The 21,471-nt window shown below is 53.3% G+C and overlaps 1 protein-coding gene across 7 annotated transcripts in view; it reads right to left on the bottom strand.

The window, feature by feature from the left end:
* CDH23 (cadherin related 23) overlaps nucleotides 1-21,471 on the bottom strand; it is a 416,105-nt gene that overhangs the window by 130,212 nt on the left and 264,422 nt on the right. The window lies entirely within an intron of this gene.

The following is a 21,471-nucleotide window of genomic DNA, read 5'->3' as shown; positions in this document are numbered from 1 at the left end:
TCCAACTGGGCTTCTGCCACTTGCAGTCGGAAGAGACTGGAGGGAGAGACGCCTGCCTTATGCTGATGACGGTGGCAGTGATGGTGACCACTGCCAGCCTGTCCTGTTGTCACACCTTTTACATCTTCGAAGACCTCATTTCATCCTCATAACCGTCCCACATGATGAGGAAGACAGAGGTTTCTACCCAGTTCACAGATCACAAAACTGAGGCCCAGTCCCCAGCGAGGCCCTGTGTATTCCTGTCACCGTTCTAGGTAATGAGCAGGTTATAGGCAAAGTGGGGCAGAAACAGGGATCCCCGCTCCCAGCCCGGGGATCCATCCTTTTGGCCACCCCAGTGGGGCCCCTCTCCATCTCCTCCCTTCTCTAGGATGACAATGCTTCTAGCAGAGGTTTGGTTTCTGTGGCTGGGACTTCTGGCTCCTGCATTGTCCCTGGCATGGTTGCAGTCCACAGTATAGGTTAAATGACACCATTCATTCATTCCTTGTTAAGCATTCACCGTGTGCCAGGCACGGTGACCCTGCTTGGAGTCACTCAGGCTACTCACTGCCCTGGAGCTGCCCCCAGATGCCAGGAGGGCAAGGCCTTGGGCTGACCCTAGGGTCACGTGCTTCACTCTCTGGGCTTCTCTCTAAGATTGTGATTGGATTTCTGCTAATAGAAACTTTCGTTTCAATGCTTTTATTTTGGGGCGTCATGGAGGCCTAATTGACAAATAAAATGGTAATGTAGTTGAAGCGTACAACGTGATGATTTGATATCCGTGTACGTTGTGCAGGGATGCCCCCACTGAGTTAATTAACGCATCCGTCACCTCGCTTCTATACCTTTTCAAATCTTTCTCGGCAAGAACGCTGAAGCTGTACTCTCTTAGTGAATTTTGATTCTACAATATGGTGTTGTGAACTATAATCACCATGTTGTTATATGTTAGAGCCTTGGACCTCATTCATCTTCTGGGTGCGAGTTTGTACCCTTTTACCAACCTCTATTCCCCCCACCCTCAATATCTTCGCACTAAGTATTTTTTGAGGTTCTTTTCAAGTTCCTACATCCTTGGGGCACCTCAGTGGCTCATTGGGCTAAGTGTCCGACTCCTGATCTCAGATCAGGTTATGATCTCACGGTTTGTGGGTTTGAGCTCTGCATTGGGCTCTGTGCTGGCAGTGTAGAGCCTGTTTGGGATTCTCTCTCTCTCTCTCTCTCTCTCTCTCTCTCTCTCTCTCTCTCCCCAATTCTCTCTGCCCCTCCCCTGCTCACTCACTCTCTTTCTCTCAAAAAAATAAATTAAAAAAAAATAAAGTTCCTAGATTCTCTGAAGTCTATTAAATTCCATGTTCTATACAATAAACCCGAATTTTTGAGAAACATTTGTGTTTAGTATCCTCAGCTCAGGAAGGCAGGTAAGTAAATAGTGTATTTCTATACCAAATGATTCAAGTGAAAAAAAATGTTTGTACCCAAGGGGTTCAGATCTTAGTCACCCCCCAAAAACCTGGTTCCACAGAACGAAGCCATTTCTGGGACTGTGCTCAGCCTACTTGCACAGGACTGCCTCTTGTGCCCAGATTCCCATTCAATGTCCCCACCACTTGCGTCCCGGCAGACTGTGTGCGGACTTCCCCCGGGGCAGGCTCCGAGGACACAGCTTCTTAGGGACGCATGTCAGGTGACGAGGAGGACGCTGAGCGCTGTAACACACCCTCCTACCCAGGACCGATTGCCCGCCAGACCCTCCCCGGAGCCCTGAGCCACTGCTCACAATTACCGCCATGCCCTTCACTTCCGTGTGTTACTGCTTCTAAGTCAAGAGGAGAGCTTGCTCTCAGAGGAACCTGCACCTGGAGGTTCCAGGGAGAGGAGACAAAGCTCCTCAGAATTAGCCTCTCTCCTCCCCACCCCAGGGGCCAGAAGAGAAGGGGGAAGGAGCCCCTAAGTGCCCTTTCATTTCACTAATAATCACCATGTGTGGTATGGGTACACTATGATAAGAGCGGCTTGGTCTGGGGGACCCTTGGTAAGGGGGCAGTGTGGTGGAGAGACCCCAGTTCTAGGCCAGTGTCGATAGCCCAGGTCACTGTGTGACCGAACACCACCCCCTGCAGGCCTCAGCATCCTCATACGTCAAAGGAAAGGGTTTGGGGGAACAACACAGGCAGAGCCTCGTCTCCCGGGCTCACCTCCCAGCATAGACAGTGCCTGGCACAGAGCGGTGCTTCATAAATGCTTGGAAGGGAATGGACAATTTCTAGTAAGAAAGGGGAGGGAACCAAGAAAGGGGGAGTGGAGAGGGAGCAAAGCCAAGGAGGAGAGAGGATTCGAAGCGGAGGGGGCAGAAACAGCCGAAGAAGGGGACGGGACCAGAGAGAGCAGCTAGGAGGTGTGGAGGAGATCAGGAGAAGACGAAGAGAGGGCTGGCCATGTAGGAAGTGAGGGGCACAATCAAACCATGGGGGGGGGTGGGTTAAAATACATAAACATTAAAAAAAAAAAGGGGGGGCGCCTGGGTAGCTCAGTCGGTTAAGCATCCGACTTTGGCTCAGGTCATGATCTCACGGTCCGTGAGTTTGAGCCCTGCGTCGGGCTCTGTGCTGACAGCTTGGAGCCTGGAGCCTGCTTCGGAGTCTGTGTCTCCCTCTCTCTCTGACCCTGCCCCATTCATGCTCTGTCTGTTTTTCTCTGTCTCAAAAATAAATAAACATAAAAAAAAAAAAAACAAAAAACAAATCATAGGAGGGGTTCCCGGCCCCGGAACAAAGCCCTTCATATCGAGGTGCACTATGGAACTGCACTCAGACTGTCAGGGCAGGAAGGATCCCTGAGGTCCCCTTGTCTAGGCCCTTTCACCCTGGGGCCCAGAGCAGCTGAGGCCCAGGGAAATGAGGTAACAAGATGGGATGGTCTTCTCTTCCCGGGCAGACGCCGGCCTCCAACCTCCCACCCCCTCCCCCACTCCCTCCCCCCGGGGGACTAGGCACAGCCATGGCTCCTACAGTGACCCCTTTCCCCTGGGGCCTCTCGCTGCCCGCCCAAGCCGCTGATGCTGACCAGGGAAGATTTGTGAGTCCTTTAGTGCCACCGTCTAATGACCGTATGAAATATGCATGTCCGGTGAAGAGGAGAGGGAGAACTTTCATTTTTCAGATGCACGAAGCAGAATAAGAGGATGAAAAGCTGCCTCTGTGGCCCTGCCAGGGTGGGGGCGGCTAGCACCAACACAGGGGGCCTCTCGGTGCACTCGGGCCAGGGCCAGCCGCAGGGGGACTCTGTGCAAGGGCTCTCACAGAGCAAGAGCTCTGCGCCTGGGAGGAGGCAGCAAATCCGATCACCCGGCGGCCTTGCCAGAGGCCCTCCTGGGTCCCCCGGTGTCCTCAGGGGACACACGCTGGTGGCCCTGCCCTCTGGACTTTGCCGCCGGCTCAAGCCTCACCACTGAGCCAGGCTAGCCCAGGTGCAGCTCTGGGCCAGACTGGAGCAGCCCATTTGCTCCCTTTGCCGGGACCGTTTCCTTCCTCTCCCGCCTGGCTCACCCACCTCTGTCCTCCTGGGTTCCCTAAGGCTGGGTTAGGGCTCAGCCCTTCGGGAAACACTCGAAGCTCTGAAGGTGCCGCGGAGGACGTGCTGGGGTCACGGGGCCTGGACGGGAGGGCTCATGATCTCTGTCACCTACAGCAACATCTGCATCCACACCACCACAACATGCAGTCACACACACGTGTATAATTCTGGCCGCAGCCCTAGGAGCTAGGTACAACCCCCTGCTCCCCGCCTTTACCCAACGAGGAAGCAGACAGGATTCTAAGCGGGTAACTTGCCCAAGATCTCACGGCTGGTAAGTGGCAGAGCTGGCCTCTGAATCCCTCTGTGTTTAAGACCGTCCAGCACCTTGATGGGTAGGCAACCCCTGAGTCTGTCCTGTGGAAGCCAGGGAGCGGCTCTGCCGTGAGAGCTGGTCCAGTGGAGGGCGCTGCTGGGGCCCGCACCTGCCCACCCCCCATCCTGCCCCACTCGGCTTCTCCTGCGCTTTTCACACAACCTCCTTCCCCAGGCGTGCTGCGTGCCTGAGCATCTGAAAGGGTCAACGGACGAATCCAGGGCCAAACATACAGCGACCCTTGAGCCCACTTTAGGAAGGAGTGGTTGGGCGGTGACTAGGGTCTGTGCACAGAGGACACACGTCCTCCTCATGCCATGAACACCATCCCATCTGCCATGTTCCAGGAGTGCATACGTCCATCTTCCTGCAGGGTGATGTCCGGGGTCTCACAGGCCAGTCAGACGGCTTCAGGGATGGGGGAAGGGGATGGCCCAGCCGGCCAGGCTGGGTGGCTCTCATACTGTCCCTGGCAATTCTGGGAAATGCCAAACCAGGGTTCCAGGTGGGCACTTCAGCTGTGCTGCAGGTCTCCCCTCGGGGGCCTCTAGGTCCCCGCCACTGTCCCTCAGGGCATGAATCTTACCCATAGGTACTAGTATACTCTACTGCTCACCTAGACTGCCAGAAGAGGCCCAGGGGCCAGAAGTCAAAGGCAATGGCTACAATAATTTTCCCCTGCTCAAAAACCTTCGATGGCTCCCTACTGTTGCTGAAGTCAATCCAGACCAGCAGCCTGGTGTCAAGGCCCGACTGGCTTTGGCAGTCTTGTATCCACCTCTCCGTGATGCATCCGGACTGTTCTCTTACCGCCTTCTGGAACTGCCATCCAAACTCCAGCCCGTCCCTCAGGACCAACTCCAAGTGCCCCCTCACTTACGGAGCTCCCTGACTGCTCACTGTTCTCGATCTAAGGCTGTACCTGTTTTGGGAGATGCGGTACACCCTGGCATTTTTGAAAACTACTTGCGTGTGCCCCACTTCCACTCCTTGACAGAGAAGTCTGTATCTAATTCGTTTTTGGATCCTCAGTTGCGTCCAGCACAGGGATCCAGATCTTTGCCGAAGTTCGTAAAATCTGGGATTTCTACTGCCAACCACTGAGGGCTGGCGTGACCTTCATTCAGGGGCGGGGGGTGGGGGGGGTGGTGTGCTGATGCCTTCCATCGGCAGATACCACGGTGGGCAGTGGGCAGCCAGAGCGGGGCCGATCAGGTTGCCCAGGGGGTGCAGGGGGTGCAGCTGGAGTTTCTAAAGCCCCTCCCAGGAGTCCCTCAAGCTCTGACGTCTGGCCTGAGCTCTGCAGGCTGAGTAGGGGACTCACCAAATGGCCCAGGTAGTCAGCCTGCCGGGGCATGCGCAGAGCAGGTGGGAAAGAGCAGAGTGGGTCTAGAGGGACAGGTGGAGGACGCCTGGCACACCACGGAAAGAACCTTTGTGAAGACAGTGACCAGACACTCTCGGTCATGTATTCACTAAATATTTTCTGGGTTCTTCCGGTGTGCCAGCTACTGGACCAGGCACTGGAGTCACAGCTAAAAGTATGCCGACATCCTTCCTGGCATGTGACTTACAGTCGGGAGGGGGGAGAAGACAAGAACAAAGGGGAGAAATAACTAAGGAATAGAATTTCAGACAGCGGTCACGACTGTGAGGAAAACAAAGCAGAAAACGATCTAGTAGGTGTTGGGGTTGCTATTTTAGACTAATGAGTCCTGGGAGAGACCTCCTTGGCCAGGTGTATTTGGGTCTACGGGGCAGCCACTGGCTGGACACTGGGAAGCCCTGGGAGCTCCTGGGGAAGGACCCTACTGCCGGCACCCAGCTTGGAGGCAGCTCACGGCACCAGCCTCCTCCAGTGCAAGCGCGTGCAGCCCGGGGACAGGGGCCTGCGGGTCAGCCGCTGTCCCTGCCGATGGCACATGGAGACAGGGTGCGGCTGGGACTGGCTATTGTCCAGAGCCTGATTGATAAGGCATCTACACTGATTCTCCCCAACACTGGCATTACCAGCAAAACTAATTCCCTCATTTGGGCCTTTATAATTGCATCGCGAGTGCTTATTTCCGTGATGGACAATGCCGGCAGAAGTGTAATTTTCTTCTGCTGACAAAAAGGAAAAAATAAATAAATACGCATGGTGGGGGAAATTCCAAAGGCTAAGACAAGGTGAGCCTGCAGTGGGGGGAGAGCCAAATTCCCAGATTGGCCGGGCCCGAGTCACAAATGCCCATCTTGGCCCCGGCTACGGGGCAGGGGGAAGCTAAGATGCTGCCCCTTGCCATCTCCCTTGGAGCACAAACTCTTTGCTATGCACTGTGGCATTTCCCCCACCTTATTTCATTCTATCTTCCCGATGGCTCTGCCCTGGCGGTGGTGGGACCGGCACCAGCATTATCCCCATTTTACAGGTGGAACGGAGGCTCAGAGAGGTCAGTCAACTTGTTCAAGGTCAAATGGCCACAGTACCAGATAGGATCTCACCTGTGCTCTGGTGTGCTATTAACCACTCCCCTCCCCTGCTGTGCCTGCTGATGGAGCTGGGGGAGAGGGGTCGTCTTGCCGTTCGAGGGCTCAGCCATAGGATCCAGAGTGCTCCTACCAGGTCACTGTCCTTGCCCTCTAGAAGCTAGATGAATCCCCGCAGCAGTCTCCTTCTTGCCTTAATGGTCCTACCCCAGCCTCTGCCTAGAAGGGGTAGGTTCCAGCACCCCTGGCCGTGCCCGTCGGCAGAGGAAGCAGGGGTCTCTGGCTGTGGTTTCCTAGGATGCAGGCCCTCAGCCAAGGCCCCTGGCCCTCAAATAAGGTCCCCCCATTTCTGCCCAAGCTTGGTCTTGGTATGTGTAGGTGGTGACTCAGGACCTAGACTGGGAGAGGCTGTCACCCACTGAAGGCCAGGGCAGCCCGGTTGGCTGTAGGCACCCTTCCCAACCCACCCAGGGCTCTCCACCTGGCACCTTCTGGATACAGCTCTCCCTTCGACACTATGCCAATTGTATGCCATCGGCCCCGCCCAGCCTGGCTCATCACAACATTTCATGGCCACTCTCGGCACCCACTACTTCGCAATCGGTCAGGTCCTCCCCTCTCCCAGCCCCTCCCCCGCAAGGGTCCCCTTGTGACCCAGACTATTTTCACGACGAGTAGTCACCATCTCCCACCCTCTTCCATTCATTTGCTCTGGACCAAGGGCCTCCCTTGTCGACACACTGTCCCCCTATATCCCTGCACCTCACTGCTGTCCCTCTTACTAGCCTTGCAGAGACCCATCGCTGACGCTGGGCCTTACGCCCCAAGCTGCTCCTTCCTGCCCTGGCCTTTCCCTGGGTCTTCCTCCGAACTGCCACCCACTGGGTGCTGCTGTTCTGTGATAGTGCTGATCCCTTCCTGGGGACAGATGCCCTTGTCTCTCATGGTTTCAAACAGCCACGACTCTTCTCTACAGCCTCAGAGTCCTGTCCTTGTATCTTCTCTCTTCCCGTGTCCTCACTCTTCCCTCCCTCTCCCTCTACACACTCACACACACACACTCTCTCTCTCTCTCGCGTGCGCGTGCGTGCGTTTTCTCCTTTTTCCTTTCTCTATGGCTCAGGCAGCCCCTAGTACATTCCTGTACTCCCGCCTCCCATGGAAATCTTCTCTCTGCCTGGCTCAGGTAGGCCCCATCCCGCTACACAATCTCACACACACACATGCACACGCTCACATTCACCCTCCGTCTCAGGCCCCACCCCACCCCTGATTACAACCCCTGTGGGCCCTCCACACCCCTTCCCATCCACCTGTGTGCCCTTCCCTGCAGGCTGGCAGCTGGCAGGCCCTCACTCAATCATTCCCCACTAGCGCCCGCACCCCTGTCACGCATGCTTGCCCAGACACCCTGCACGGGGCTTCCGCTCTGAAGCAAGGCGGGCCCAGCTGCCTCCCCAGCAGCCCCGGGTCCCGGCAATGGTGGCAGGCAGCGGGTGCCAGCGAGCAGTTCTGCTCCCATGCACAGATCTGCAGAGAAGGGCACACGGTACAATTTGTTCAGGAAACAATAGCAATGTTTGACATGTCATAAGGATTGATGGAGCAGAAATTTACATGGGAGAATGCATTTTTAAAGAGCTCCACGGAGCCCCGGCGCTTTGCTGGTAATGCTTTCCACATTCATCATTCGCTGAGCCTCTCTGAATAACTCCTTAAACTATGGGAGATTAACTGCGCTCTGGCAAGCGCAGAGAAGCTGGTGTGGCCGGTGAGAACAGGAGGGGCTCCGCAGAAGGAACCTGGTAGCCGAGAGGCTGGGTGACCTCCACTTGGCCAGATCAGGCCCATGAGGCCCGGTCCCCTCCCGTGTTCCCGCACTCCCTCCCATGGTGCTCTGCGAGAGGATCTCTGCTTCTTCCTAAGACATGAGGCAGAAGCCAACGGCCGGGAAATACTTAGTCTGCCCCACACTTCCGGGGCAATGCTGGGTGTGTCAGGTGCCCTCATCCTTGATGGGTGGGCGCATGGCGGGTGTTAGGTGGGCATAAGGGTTTGGCTGGAAGCTGCTGGTCGAGCACCTTCGCGGGGGTCCTGGCCAGGGGAATGGACACACTCCTGGGAGGAGAGGAAATAGTAGTAGCTGGAAGGAAAATGGCATATAGGGGATAAGAAGGGAGTGTTCCAGATGGGCAGTGGTACCAGGGAGTGCACAACGGGGTGCAGGAGAGATCACCGTGACCCTGTGGATCCTAGGAAGAAAAAAAAACTCAGGAAAGCTCCTGGGTCCTGCTCTTGGCTTTCCGGGCATATAGGAGACCTTAGGACAAGAGGGTGCCACTGGAGAGTCTGGGGCTAGGGACAGAGGCTCAGAGCCCATGGGAAGGTGGAGTCACCGAGCTGGGGGAAGCAATTACAAAAGGGTAGGGACCCAGCTGGTGGTGGGGCTGCAGAGAGAGGGAAGGGGGCCCCTCCTCCCTCATGTCCCATTATGGATCGGGGATGGACAGTCACCATTCCATCACCCATGCCCATGGCAGACTAAATCATCATGGTTTGAGTGCAGAAAAGTCCTCAGGATCTCTCAACCCTGTCTTCCCTCCAGCCACCAACAGCTAATTGTCATGCAAGTTGTGTTAAAGCCTCTTTGCTAACCCCGCTGGACTCTCTGCTCCTTGAGGGTCAGAACGTCCTTCTCCTTGGGACTGGGACGCACAGCACAAGACCAGGCACCGAGAGCCTCGGAAAGGATTTGGGCTAAGTGTGGGATCACGACAACGCCGACAAAATGGCAGAGTGCCCTAACCACGCAGCTGCGGGACCTGCGTAAGACGCTGGGCTGCACGCCTCCTGACCCCTCTGCCCGCTTCTGCTCTGGTATCCGCAGCCCAGCCTCCATCAGAGCCAGGCTGACGCCAAGAGACGCCACTGGCCGGCTCAGAAGGCTCCCTGGGCGTTTCGGATCCAAGCTGCCTGCCATGACCCCTGAGGCAGGCCAGCCTCTGCGGCCGCTGACCTCCTCTCCGAGCCATCCCTGGATCACTCTGCTCTCGCCGCTCAGTCTTCAGGCTTCTGACAGGACAGGATTGCTCCTGCCTCACAACCCTTGCACTACGTTCCCTGGGCCAACAGCGCTCCTTCTCCCCGCTGGGGGCTCAGCTCCCAGGACCCACTTATATTTGTAAAGCCTCACTCGGCTGCCCGCTGGCCGCCGCATGGGCTAAGAGCCGAGGTGGTCACAGCGATCAGTGGTGGTGAGAGGCAAAGGGCTTGGACTGGGTGGGGGTGGGGGGGTCAGGGCTGTGCTGGGAACTGGCTGGACTCCGCTGGAGCGGACAGGCCTTGCTCGTGGCTGGACATGGTGGGGAGAGGGCCCGGTTTTGGCAGGAACATCTGGGTGAACATTCACTTGCTACCTCCTCCCACAGACTGTAAGCTTTATGAGGGCAGGCATGGTCTTGCTTCCCATAGATCACCAGCCCCCAACCAGTGGAACGCACACAGGAAACCCTCCACAAAGAGGAGCTGAATGAAAGAGCAAATGAAAAGATTCTATTTGATGACTTATGAGGTCCTCTCTACCAGTGACAAGCCAGGAGTCCCCGGTCCTGAGTAGATGGATATCTGAGGAGGCAAGGACACCAGAAGGATACAACGGGGCGGGAGGAAAGGGGACAGGGAGGAGGGAGATGGCGGGGGAGGAGGGAACAACCACAGTGACATCTACTCTAAGCCTCATCTGTTCAATGGGGCTGATAATAGTACCTGCCTCACGGGGTTGTTACGGGGACTAAAGGCGTTACACGTAAGGCGCTTCAGATCAGCGCTCGGCAGTGAGAACAGAATCGTGTAGAGCGAGTGGCAGTTTTCCCACCCCCGATTCTAACAGCCCTGGGCCAGCTGCGGGCCAGGTGTGGGTGGAAGGGACGGTGGCCGAGCCCCGTGGGAGCCAGGTCCACACCCCAGGTATGAAGGGGTCAGTCCTGTGTGGCAGGGGGAGGAGGCATGAGAGTCGGGCTGACAGGGGCTCTCAGGGTGAGTGGGGACCCCAGCATGTTTGTTATTGTAGTCACGGTGTTGTTCTTGGGCTCCCCCAGCCCCTTGTTTATTTCTCTTTATCTCAAAACGTGGAAATAAAAATTGATGGGGAGCAAATTGCTCTGGCCAGCAGCTCTGTGCTTAAAGGAGTCTTCCTGGGAAAGCAATTACAGGATGTCAAAGGCTGTCAGGGCGGCCGGCGGCTGCCAGTGCCCAGGGCCTGGCCACGCCTGGTGGTCCCCAGGAGGACGCGGGAGCCGGTGCCCGGAGGAGGGGTGTGGGGGCTCCCCTCGGAGGCACAGGGATAACTGAGACCACCACCTTGCTGAGCGTCACCTGTGGGCCTGGCATTGCGCGAGGAACTTGACCTGATTGGTCCCTAATCCTTAAAGCAACCGACAAGACGGAGGTCACAATCCCATTTTACAGAAGAAGTAACTTTAGCTGGTGCTAACTGGAACAGCAGTTAACGGCAGCTCCCCCTTGTTTAGTCCCGACTGGGCTCCAGGCATTATTCTAAGAAGTCTGTGTACTGACACGTTCCATCTCCGTTGCTATTCTGGGAGAGGAGTACCAGACACCCTCACCTTACGGATGCGGGAAGCGCGCGACTGCAGAAGCAGCCACGCAAAACCCCCCGGTGCCCACCTCCACCCGGGAGGGGCTGCTTTGCTCAGAGCGCCTGAGCCACTCTCAGCCTGCGGGCTTTCTTTCCCAAGGAAGCCGTTGGCACGGGAGGGTATCCCGGAAGCTGCCCTCTGTCAACAGGGGTTGGAGTCCATGGATCAATACCCCAGCCTCGTGGCCCTGAGGTGGAAAGGCTCATCTCCGCCCTCAGATGTCCCAGTGGATGGAGCTCCAATGGGATCCACGGTAAGTGGCTTCGCAATGCCCCCCCTGGGTGACCTTATCTCACTTCCCAGTCCTGGGTTACCCGGGGCCGCGTCCCAAGGAAACGGCCTGCCTGCAAGTCCTGTGTCGGGGTGTGCTTCTGGGGGGAGCCAGGCCTCAGACGCAGACTGCAGGCTGGGCACACACGGTGAGCCACACAGCATGGCCCTGTCCTCACAGCTGCAAGCGGCTCAGGGTCCCACAGATGGTCACTGGCAGAGCTGGGATTCGAACTCCAGTCTCTCTGATATTCATACACAGCAAAATGAAAAGGAAGAAAGTTTCAGTTCCTAACCCTTGGATGCCACCGTCCATTCCCTTATGCCTTAGGTTTGAGCAGGACTCAACTGAGTGACTTTAAAAAAAATAAAACAAAATCACATCTGACCGTCAAACAAAGAAAATTGGGATACAGAAAGCCATTTTCCGGGGATGCAGGAGGGAGGGTAGCCGGCTGCCTGGGGGTGAACGAGACATTCACAATCAGAAGGGACTCAGAGCCTCTCTGGGGCCAGTTATCAAGCTGGGATTACAGGGTAGAGGATGAGGAGGGGAGGATGCCGGAGAGATGGGCGGCCAGACACCGGGGCTGAGTCTCAGTTAAGTGAGACCTTCCGTGCAGAGGAGACGGAAGGAGGAAGAAAAGACAGTCTAATCAACCCCCTGGGGGTACAGTCGAACCATGGCTCCCCCATTACTGGATCTCACCATACACCCCTGCCCTGACTCTGACCCGTTCCCTCTTTTCCTCAGCCCCTGCGGGGTGCAACAGGCAGTTCCAGGTCTAGTGAGAAGGTGGTGAGAGCTACCCAGGCTGGGGCTGGCCCCACACGCGTGCCAGGACGTGTCCTCATCCCAAGGTGACTCAGAACCCGGGTGGCACGCCCCCAGGCCCGCTGCCATTGGCGGGCACTGATTGGGCCAGCACGTGCTGCTCGCTAATGAAGCGTATTGATTCCACATTCTCTTGTTGTCTCTCTAAATGGCAAGCCACATATCTGATAGATTAAATACCCACATGATTGCCCGCCTGACATCTCCATCACTCCGCCTGCGGGTCCCTAATGAATTTTACAGCCCCGCAACGACAGAAGAAATTAAGGTCAAAGTCCGACGCAGGAACTATAAATCACCCATGATCTCGGAGACCAGCAGAGGTCCTGCAGCCCTAGCCCTCACTCACCTGGGCCAGTTCAGCCCAGGGCTTCACGGCAAGGCAGCCCCATTCTGTGTGTGAGTGCAGGGTGGGGAGGGCATTCTGGGAGCCCTCGAACCTGAGAGGCAGTCCCTGCTCACAGACTTTGTGCGCCCTCACTCCCCTGCCTGCCCCACCTCCGACAGCCAGAAGGTTCTAACACAGGGAAGCTCACTGATAGGAATGCAGCGTATCTCCTTTGTAAAGACTTGTTTCCCCAGAAGATCAAACATGCGGGTCACACTGTTCACAATGTCCCTAGAACAGGGGGGAGGGGATGAACAGCATTTCACCCATTTTGCAGATGGGGAAACCCAGGCTTGCGGAGAAAAGGGGCTTGCCCAGGGCCATTCAACAAATTGAAGGCCCTTATCTTCCAGACCCTGAGCTTACAGATCTTGTTACAAGGGGAGTTTAGAGGGGCCTTCTGTCTGGGCCCTGTTTCTCTTCCAGGTAGGGGGTACCTGCTGCAGGTGGCCGAACAGGCAGAGTGCACTCTGGCCTTCGATTCAGCTTGGACATCGGCCAGTCAAGTTCAGTGCGCCTCTTGTCATACCTCTTGGCCCGCAGTCTCACCAGGCTCTCAGGGAGAGATGCAGTCTCCATGAGGAGGCCGTGCTACCTCACGGCAAAGGGAAAGGACTTGGGCGTTCTAGAAACAAGAGTTCACGCCTCAGCTCTGCCCTTTCCATAGGTGTGACCTCAGGCAAACACCTAACTTGTCTGAGTCCCAATGCTCTCATTTATAAAACGGGGAGGTTCATTTCTACCTCACCAGGTTGTCATGGGGGTTCAAGGAGATAACACGTAGGGGCTGAGTTTGGCTCCAAGCACTTCATATTAGCACCTGTCGCTTAGCACCTGTTCTGTATCAGGCACTGTACCAAGTTCTTTGCATGTATTATTTCTTCGAAGACCCACCACAAATCCAGAAGGAATGAACCTCGTCACCATTTTCCAGAAGAGGAAACCGAGGCACACAGAGGTTATTTGGCAGACTAAACATCCATGCTCTCTTTTTCAAATGAACAAAAATTTAGTTTTAGGCGTTACGACGCTATCTGCCTAAATACTATTTGCCAACTTCCTTTGTAGATAAGCACAACCATGTGACTAAGTTCTGGCTAATGCGATGAAAGCAGAAGTTTGCAAGACATTTCTAGGAAGTCTTCTTAAAAGGGACGGCGAGTACCCTTCTTCATTTCCTCCATTCTGCAGCTTATAGTATGGATATGATGGCTGGAGTTCTAGCAGCCACCTTGGACCATGAAGATAACTAGAAATGGGGCAGGGTGGGGGGGTGGGAAGACAGCTTGAAGGGGCCACCTAAGGCTGCTCACCTCTAAACTGCTTTCACATGGGAGAGAAAATATAGTTCAATCTTGTTTATGAAACTATTTGGGGGGCCTCTGCGACAGGTAGCTGTCCTGGATCATTGCTGATACAAGTAACCTAGTCATATGGCTCAGGTGGCCGAGTCAGGATCAGCTTGGGTGGTTTAAGTCTGGAGCCTGGGGTCTTTGCTACTCTGCCTCCTGTAGCAAGCACTTGAGGAACATGAGATGATAATATTGCCACCAGCATCCTCATTATTGCATAGTAAAGTAGAGGGGGCTCCTTCTAGAGATGTTCAGTTGCCAGACTTTAGTTGGTCATGAAATCAATTCAGAGGGTCAGGACTAGTATTTTTAAAAATGAAATCTAGTAAGGGTGCCTGATGGCTTCCTTGGTCGAGCGTCCGCCTTCAGCTCGGGTCATGATCTCGCGATTTATGGGTTCAAGCCTCGCATCGGGCTCTGTGCTGATGGCTCAGAGCCTGGAGCCTGCTTCGGATTCTGTGTCTCCCTCTCTCTCTGCCCTTCCCCTGCTCACACTCTGTCTCTCAAAAATAAATAAACATTAAAAAAAAAGAAATCTAGTAGAATACAATAGAATATATTAAGGCGAAAACTATAAGACATTGTGAAAGAAACTGAAGATGACAGAGATAAACAGACAAATATTCCATACTTATACACAGGAAGGATGAATATTGTTCAAATGCCCATACCACCCAAAGCAATCTATAGATTCAATGTAATCCCTATCAAAATTCCAATGGCATTTTCCCCCCATTGGAATAGAACAAACAATCCTAAGACTTGCATGGAATCACAAAAGACCCCAACGACCCAAAGCGATCTTGACAAAAAAAGAACAAAGCTGGAGGCATCACGTGCCCTGATTTCAAGCTGTATATAAAGCTATGGTAATCCAAACGGTATGACATCAGCATAAAAGCAGCAGTAGCCACAGAGATCAATGGAACAGAATAGAGAGCCCCGAAATAAACCCCCGCATATACGGTCAACTAATATCCGACAAGGGAGCCAAGAATAATACTTAATGGAGAAAAGCCCACTCTTCAATAAATTGTATTAGAAAAATTGGACAGCCATGTGCAAAAGAATGAAACTAAACCAGTATCTCACACCATACACAAAAATTAACTCAGAATCGATGAAAGACTTGACTGTAAGACCTGAACCCATGAAACTCCTAGAAGAGAACATAGGTACTAGGTTCTTTGACATCAGGTTTGGTGATGATTTTTTGGATCTGACTCCAAAAGCTAAGGCAACAAAAGCTAAAATAAATAAATGGGACATCAAATTAAAAAGCTTCTGCAGAGTGGGGTACCTGGGTGGCGCTGACTTAGGCTCAGGTCATGATTTTATGGCTCGTGAGTTCGAGCCCCGCATGCAGCTCTGTGCTGACAGCTCGGAGCCTAGAGCCTACTTTGGATCCTGCATCTCCCTCTCTGCCCCTCCCCTGCTTGTGCTCTGTCTCTGTCTCAAAAATAAACATTAAAAAAATTAAACTTTGGGAAAAAAGAAAAGCTTCTGCAAAGAAAGCCATCAACAAAATGAAAAGGCAACCTACTGAATGGGAGAAAATATCTGCAAATCACAAATCTGATCAGAGGTAAGTATCCAAAATATATAAAGAACTCCTACCATTCAACAGCAGAAAAAGATCTGATTCAAAAAAATGGACAGAGGATCTGCATAAGCATTTTCCCAAAGAAGACAGCCAACGTGAAAAGGTGTTCAATATCACTGATCATTGAGTGCAAATTAAAACCACAAAGAGATATAGCCTCACACCTGTCAGAATGGCTAGAAAAGAAAGGCAAGAAATAACAAGTGTTGGAGAGAATGTGGAGAAAAAGAAACCCTGTGCACTGTTGGTGAAAATGTAAATGGGTGCAGCCAGTATGGAAAACAGTATGGAGGTTCCCTCCCCCAAAATTAAAAATAGAAATACCATGGAGGCACCTGGGTGGCTCAGTCAGTGAAGCGTCTGACTTCTGCTCAGGTCATGATCTCATAGCTTGTGAGTTTGAGCCCCGCGTCAGGCTCTGCGCTGACAGTTCAGAGCCTGGAGCCTGCTTCCGATTCTGTGTCTCCCTCTCTCTCTGACCCTCCCCCATTCATGCTCTGTCTCTCTCTGTCTCAAAAATAAATAAACGTTAAAAAAAAATTAAAAAAAAAAGAGAACAGATTGGTGTGGCTGCCAGAGGTGGGGGTGGGAAGAGGGAAAAATGGGGGAAGGGGGTCAAAACATACAAACTTGCAGTTATAAAATAAACTTCGTGAGGATGTAAGGTGCAGCATGGTGGTTACAGTTAATAACACTGCATGGTATATTTGAAAGTTGCTAAGAGAGTTGATCTTAAAAGTTCTCATAAAAAACCCAGAATCTAGTAGAATAAAATGCTGGAGCAATCCCTATCAAAATAACACCATCATTCTTCACAGAGCTAGAACAAACAATCCTAAAATTTGTATGGAACCAGAAAAGACCCCGAATAGCCAAAGCCATCTTGAAAAAGAAAACCAAAGCTGAAGGCATCACAATCCCGGACTTCAAGCTATACTACAAAGCAGTAATCATCAAGACAGTATGGTACTGGCACAAAGACAGACACTCAGGTCAATGGAACGGAATAGAGAACCCAGAAACGTATGGCCAACTAATCTTTGACAAAGCAGGAAAGAATATCCAATGGAATAAAGACAGTCTCTTCAGCAAATGCTGCTGGGAAAACTGGACAGCGACATGCAGAAAAATGAACCTGGAGCACTTTCTTACACCATACACAAAAATAAACTCAAAATGGATGAAAGACCTAAACGTAAGACAGGAAGCCATCAAAATCCTCAAGGAGAAAGCAGGCAAAAACCTCTTTGACCTTGGCCGCAGCAACTTCTCACTCAACACGTCTCCGGAGGCAGGGGATACAAAAGCAAAAATGAACTATTGGGACCTCATCAAAATAAAAAATTTCTGCACAGCGAAGGAAACAATCTGCAAAACTAAAAGGCAAGTGACGGAAGGGAGGAGATATTTGCGAACGACATATCACATAGAGGGCTAGTACCCAAAATCTATAAAGAACTTATCAAACTCAACATCCAAAAAACAAAGAATCCAGTGAAAAAATGGGCAAAAGACATGAATAGACACTTCTCCAAAGAAGACATCCAGACAGCCAACCGACACATGAAAAGATGCTCACCATCACTCATCATCAGGGAAACACAAATCAAAACTACAATGAGATACCACCTCACACTCGTCAGAATGGCTAACATTAACAACTCAGGCAACAACAGATGTTGGAGAGGATGCAGAGAAAGAGGATCTCTTTTGCACTGCTGGTGGGAATGCAAAACTGGTGCAGCCACTCTGGAAAACAGTGTGGAGGTTCCTCAAAAGGTTAAAAATAGAACTACCCTATGATACAGCAATTGCACTACCAGGCATTTATCCATGGGATGCAGGTGTGCTGTTTCGAAGGGGCACATGCACCCCAGCGTTTATAGCAGCGCTATCAACAATAGCCAAAGTATGGAAAGAGCCCAAATGTCCATCGACGGATGAATGAAAAGAAGATGTGGTATATATATACAATGGAGTATTACTCGGCAGTCAAAAAGAATGAAACCTTGCCATTTGCAACTACGTGGATGGAACTGGAGGGGATTATGCTAAGTGAAATTAGTCAGAAAAAGACAAATATCATATGACTTCACTCATCTGAGGACTTTAAGAGACAAAATAGATGAACATAAGGGAGGGGAAACAAAAATAATATAAAAACAGGGAGGGGGACAAAACATAAAAGACTCTTAAATATAGAGAACTGAGGGTTACTGGAGGGGGTGTGGGAGGGGGATGGGCTAAGGGGCACTAAGGAATCTACTCCCGAAATCATTGTTGCACTAGATGCTAACTTGAATGTAAATTAAAAAATAAATTTAAAAAAAGATGCTAGAGTGTATTATTACATGTGGTAAGGAAGTATTGTTTGTGTTCTAGATATGGATGTGTGTGTTAACTCTGGGCCATGGAGTTAAATGTAGTTTTTATTATGGATTATAGTAAAGTTTGGAAAACACTAAACCAATGGGTATAGGGACTTTGAACCCCTCCTAGAAAGAAGCTGGCAGGAACCACAGCTGTCATTGTCTCCCACAGGGGCTGTACAGCAAGACAAAGTCACCCCAAATGCATAGGCCCAGCTCAACTGCTTCCTAAACCTCTGTGGGCCCCCTTTCTCCCAATTGCCCCCTGGACAGATTGTCAGGCCGAGGCGCTGGGGGCTGCTCGGAGCCCATCCTGCCCCTGTGGTCCCATCCCAGGGCCCATAACCTTCCCAGCACGGGGCACAGGTGTCTTTTGTGCAGGCATTTGGTTGACTGCATTTATGAACTCATTCTGCCTTGGCCACTCTCACCGCTTCCTATTGTCCCCTCGCCCAGGGGGCCCATTTTCTCTGCTCTGGTGTCCTGTGAGCAACAGCCTGCAGCTAACCTACTGAAGGGGGACTCTGACGGGCAGAGTGCAGGGGACCACAGGCTCTCGGTGCAGGTGGGGGAACTCTCCGGGGCAGGAAGTCACACATTGTTAGCGCTGAGGGGGCCTCAGAGAGCGAGGCATAACCCCTTAATTTTACAGATAAGGACACCAAGGCCCCAGAAACCAGGGACCTGCTCAAGGTCACCCGGTAACCGAGCAGCTCCTGTATCTGAGGCCCGTGCTCCGCCCATCTCCCTGGACTCTCCAGTTGGCCGATTCCAACAAGAGGCTGGAGCCCAGTGTGGGGTGGCACTTGATGGTGACCAGCAAGCAGCAGAGGGGTCCAGGGGTTTTGGAGTCAGACAGACCCAGGTTGGAATCCTGGCTCTTGGACACGCACTAAGCTGGCTGGCCCTGGACAGGTTACCGACCTCCCCAGACATCCGCGGCTTGCTTCCGTACCACGGATCCAGAAGAGACGACTAACATATCACAAAGGGTTTATGATTTGCTAAGCTCACAAGGCCTGTTCTTTCCATTTTTTGGTAAAGGGGCAAAGGTCAGTGACAGAGCTGCTCTGGTCAAGGACAGGAGATTCTGGAGGCACCGGTGTGGGAGGGTTCCAGAGCTTGATAGGCAATGGGGCTTTCCGTCAATTTGCCAAAAATCAAGTAGCTACGGGAGATGACTGAAAATGGTCAGACCTTAAACAAGGTCCAGGGCAATCACCACAGGGGCAGAGGTGGGGGCGGGCAGCTCTCGGTCCTAATACAGGCCCTGCCAAAGCTCCTTCCAGAAGCCCTGGGTGGTGGTGGGCAGACGGCAGCCAGCTGTGTTCTCTGTCTCTCCTTAGTGCCTGTCCTACCTCTCATCCCATCCCATTTCGGTTTTACGGATTGATATTTAGATTAAAGAGATACACACAGCCCAGGAGCACTGAGGCCTGACAGACAGAGGAACTCGACCCGTCAATCACCGGCAGCCAGCTCTGCTTCCTCCAGCACCTGTTCCCTCCGACTGGAGATGAACCCAGGAGTAGATTAGAGGGGTCCGGAAGTACAGCCTGGACACGCCCCGAATGGGGGAGGGTGTGTCTACAAAGGCCTTCTAGTCAAGCCTGGGAGCTGGGCTGGGCTGACTGTGTGTATGCGTGTGTGTATGCGTGTGTGTGTCTTTCACTTCCCTCTCCCCCTCCCCAGGCTGCAGATATTCAATTTTCTTCTAAACGGTGGGGAAATTGGAAGAGGTTTTGTTCTGTTTAAGCACAGCTGGAGTCTTGTCTCAAGGGACTGGAGAATGAGATCAATTAAGATGCCTGCAGTGAAGGGTGTCAGGAGGGGGTGGGGTGGGAGAGCACCAGGTAGGGGGGCCAGGAGGCCCTTCTCAGGAAGGGGAAGGTGGAAGAGGTGGCCCAGGCTTGTCCCAGAAGTCTAGCTTGGGCTCTTCCCTGCGTTGACCTGCCTGTCTCTATTGGGTTTTGCTGAAGTATCTAGACGAGACCCGCTCATCAGCTCACGTGATCTCCCAGACTTACTGATAATCCGTGTTGGCAATTTCTGTTGCCAGCTTTATGCAAGGATACAATCAGGTTGAACCAATGCTATCAGAAGCACGGAGAGGCCACTGTTCTCGAACAGCACAGAGGGTCCTGGACACTTGGCGTGCAGCAGGTGCTGGTACCACTATCAAAGCGTTGGCTACGTGGGGACTCTGGACTCCAACCTTTCCATAGATGGTTCCACAACACTACTGAGATGGAAATTATCCTCCCGTGTTATAGAGGAGGAAACTGAAGCCCAGGGAAAGGAAGTTACAAGCCCAAGGCCAACCTGCCGGTAAGAAGCTGAGGCAGGACCCCTAGCCAGTGTCTGCCCACTTTGGTGTTGGCAGAGGCGCAGGGCTCACCCGGAAGTCAGGTGGAGACGGAGAGGGATGCGCCGTGCTGGGCCTGCGGAGAACGGCAAAGCCATTGCCCAGAACTGGGCGTGAGCACGGCCACCTGTGACTGGCACCGTCATCTCTCACCTGGTCTCCCAGCTTCCACCCTGGTGCTCTCATGCCCTCCCTCTTCCCCACCCCACCTCAGCCTATTCCCCACGCGGTGACCATCAGAGCTCTCTGGCTGGCACTTCTGATGGGCTCCCTGTCCTAGCCAGTCACCTTCTGGCCACCTCCCCTCCACCTACACCCCCAGGCTCTTGTCTCAAGTCTTCACCTGCAGCTCCCTCAGCGGGGGCAGCTCTTTCCTGGGTTCCTCCCTCTTTTCCTTCAGGCCTCTATCCACTGCCCCCCTCTGTGCGAGGTCGGTCTTCCCTGACCCCTGGAGAGAACACAGTAACACCGCCACCCCTGTTGCTCCCCACCCGCACCCCTGTAATTTCCCCCATGACGCCTATCCCCATCTGATACGCTCTGGGCTTGCTTGTTCACCGTCTGTCTCCTGCCCCTGGGATGTGCAGGGATGTCTGTCTTCTTCACTGCCATCATTCTAGGTCCTCGATAAACAGCCACTGAATGGAGTACGGTAGCTGTATCTGGGGGCCGCTCTGTCTCAGAGAGTATGGAGTCCTGCTCTGGGAGGGGACAGTGGCTAAGGCTTCTGCAGCAGAGACACAGGGGCATGGTGGCACCCAGTGCCACCCAGCAGCAGCCAAGGGAGCCGGGTCAGCCACTGCTCACCTGTCCGAAGAGCCAGGCTGAGGGGCTGGGTGCATTTCAGCCTTGACCTTGCAATCACAGGTCTTGATTAGGACTGGGAGGCCCAGGCGATCCTGGAATCTGGTGGCCCTTGCACCTCCCAGCCCCCTTGCCTCTGTTCCTAGGCTGGGGGTCTGCATCCCCAGACTAAGCTCGCCCTAGTGACGTTTCTAAGCGCAGTGGGGAGGAAAGGACATTAGCCACGAAAGCCCTGAGCCGTGAGAACTGCCAGGGAAAACAAGGTGCCGGGTACCCAGGGGAGCTGGGGAGAAGGGAGACTGCCAGTGATCAGGGGGAGGGCTTCCTGTGGGGAAGCTAGCAACTGGGCCGGCTCTTAGGTTAAGCAGAGTTTTGATGGTGTCAGACAGGAGGGAGGAAGAGTTAGATGGGGGAGAAATGTGAGAGCGTGTGGGTGATGTAAAGGGAAGTGGGGCAATCTGGTCAGCAGGAGAGGAGG

This window comes from Neofelis nebulosa, chromosome 13, assembly GCF_028018385.1.
Source record: "Neofelis nebulosa isolate mNeoNeb1 chromosome 13, mNeoNeb1.pri, whole genome shotgun sequence".
Lineage (NCBI taxonomy): Eukaryota > Metazoa > Chordata > Mammalia > Carnivora > Felidae > Neofelis > Neofelis nebulosa.
The sequence above is the reverse complement of the archived record's forward strand: the minus strand, read 5'-3'. Positions and strand labels throughout refer to the sequence as shown.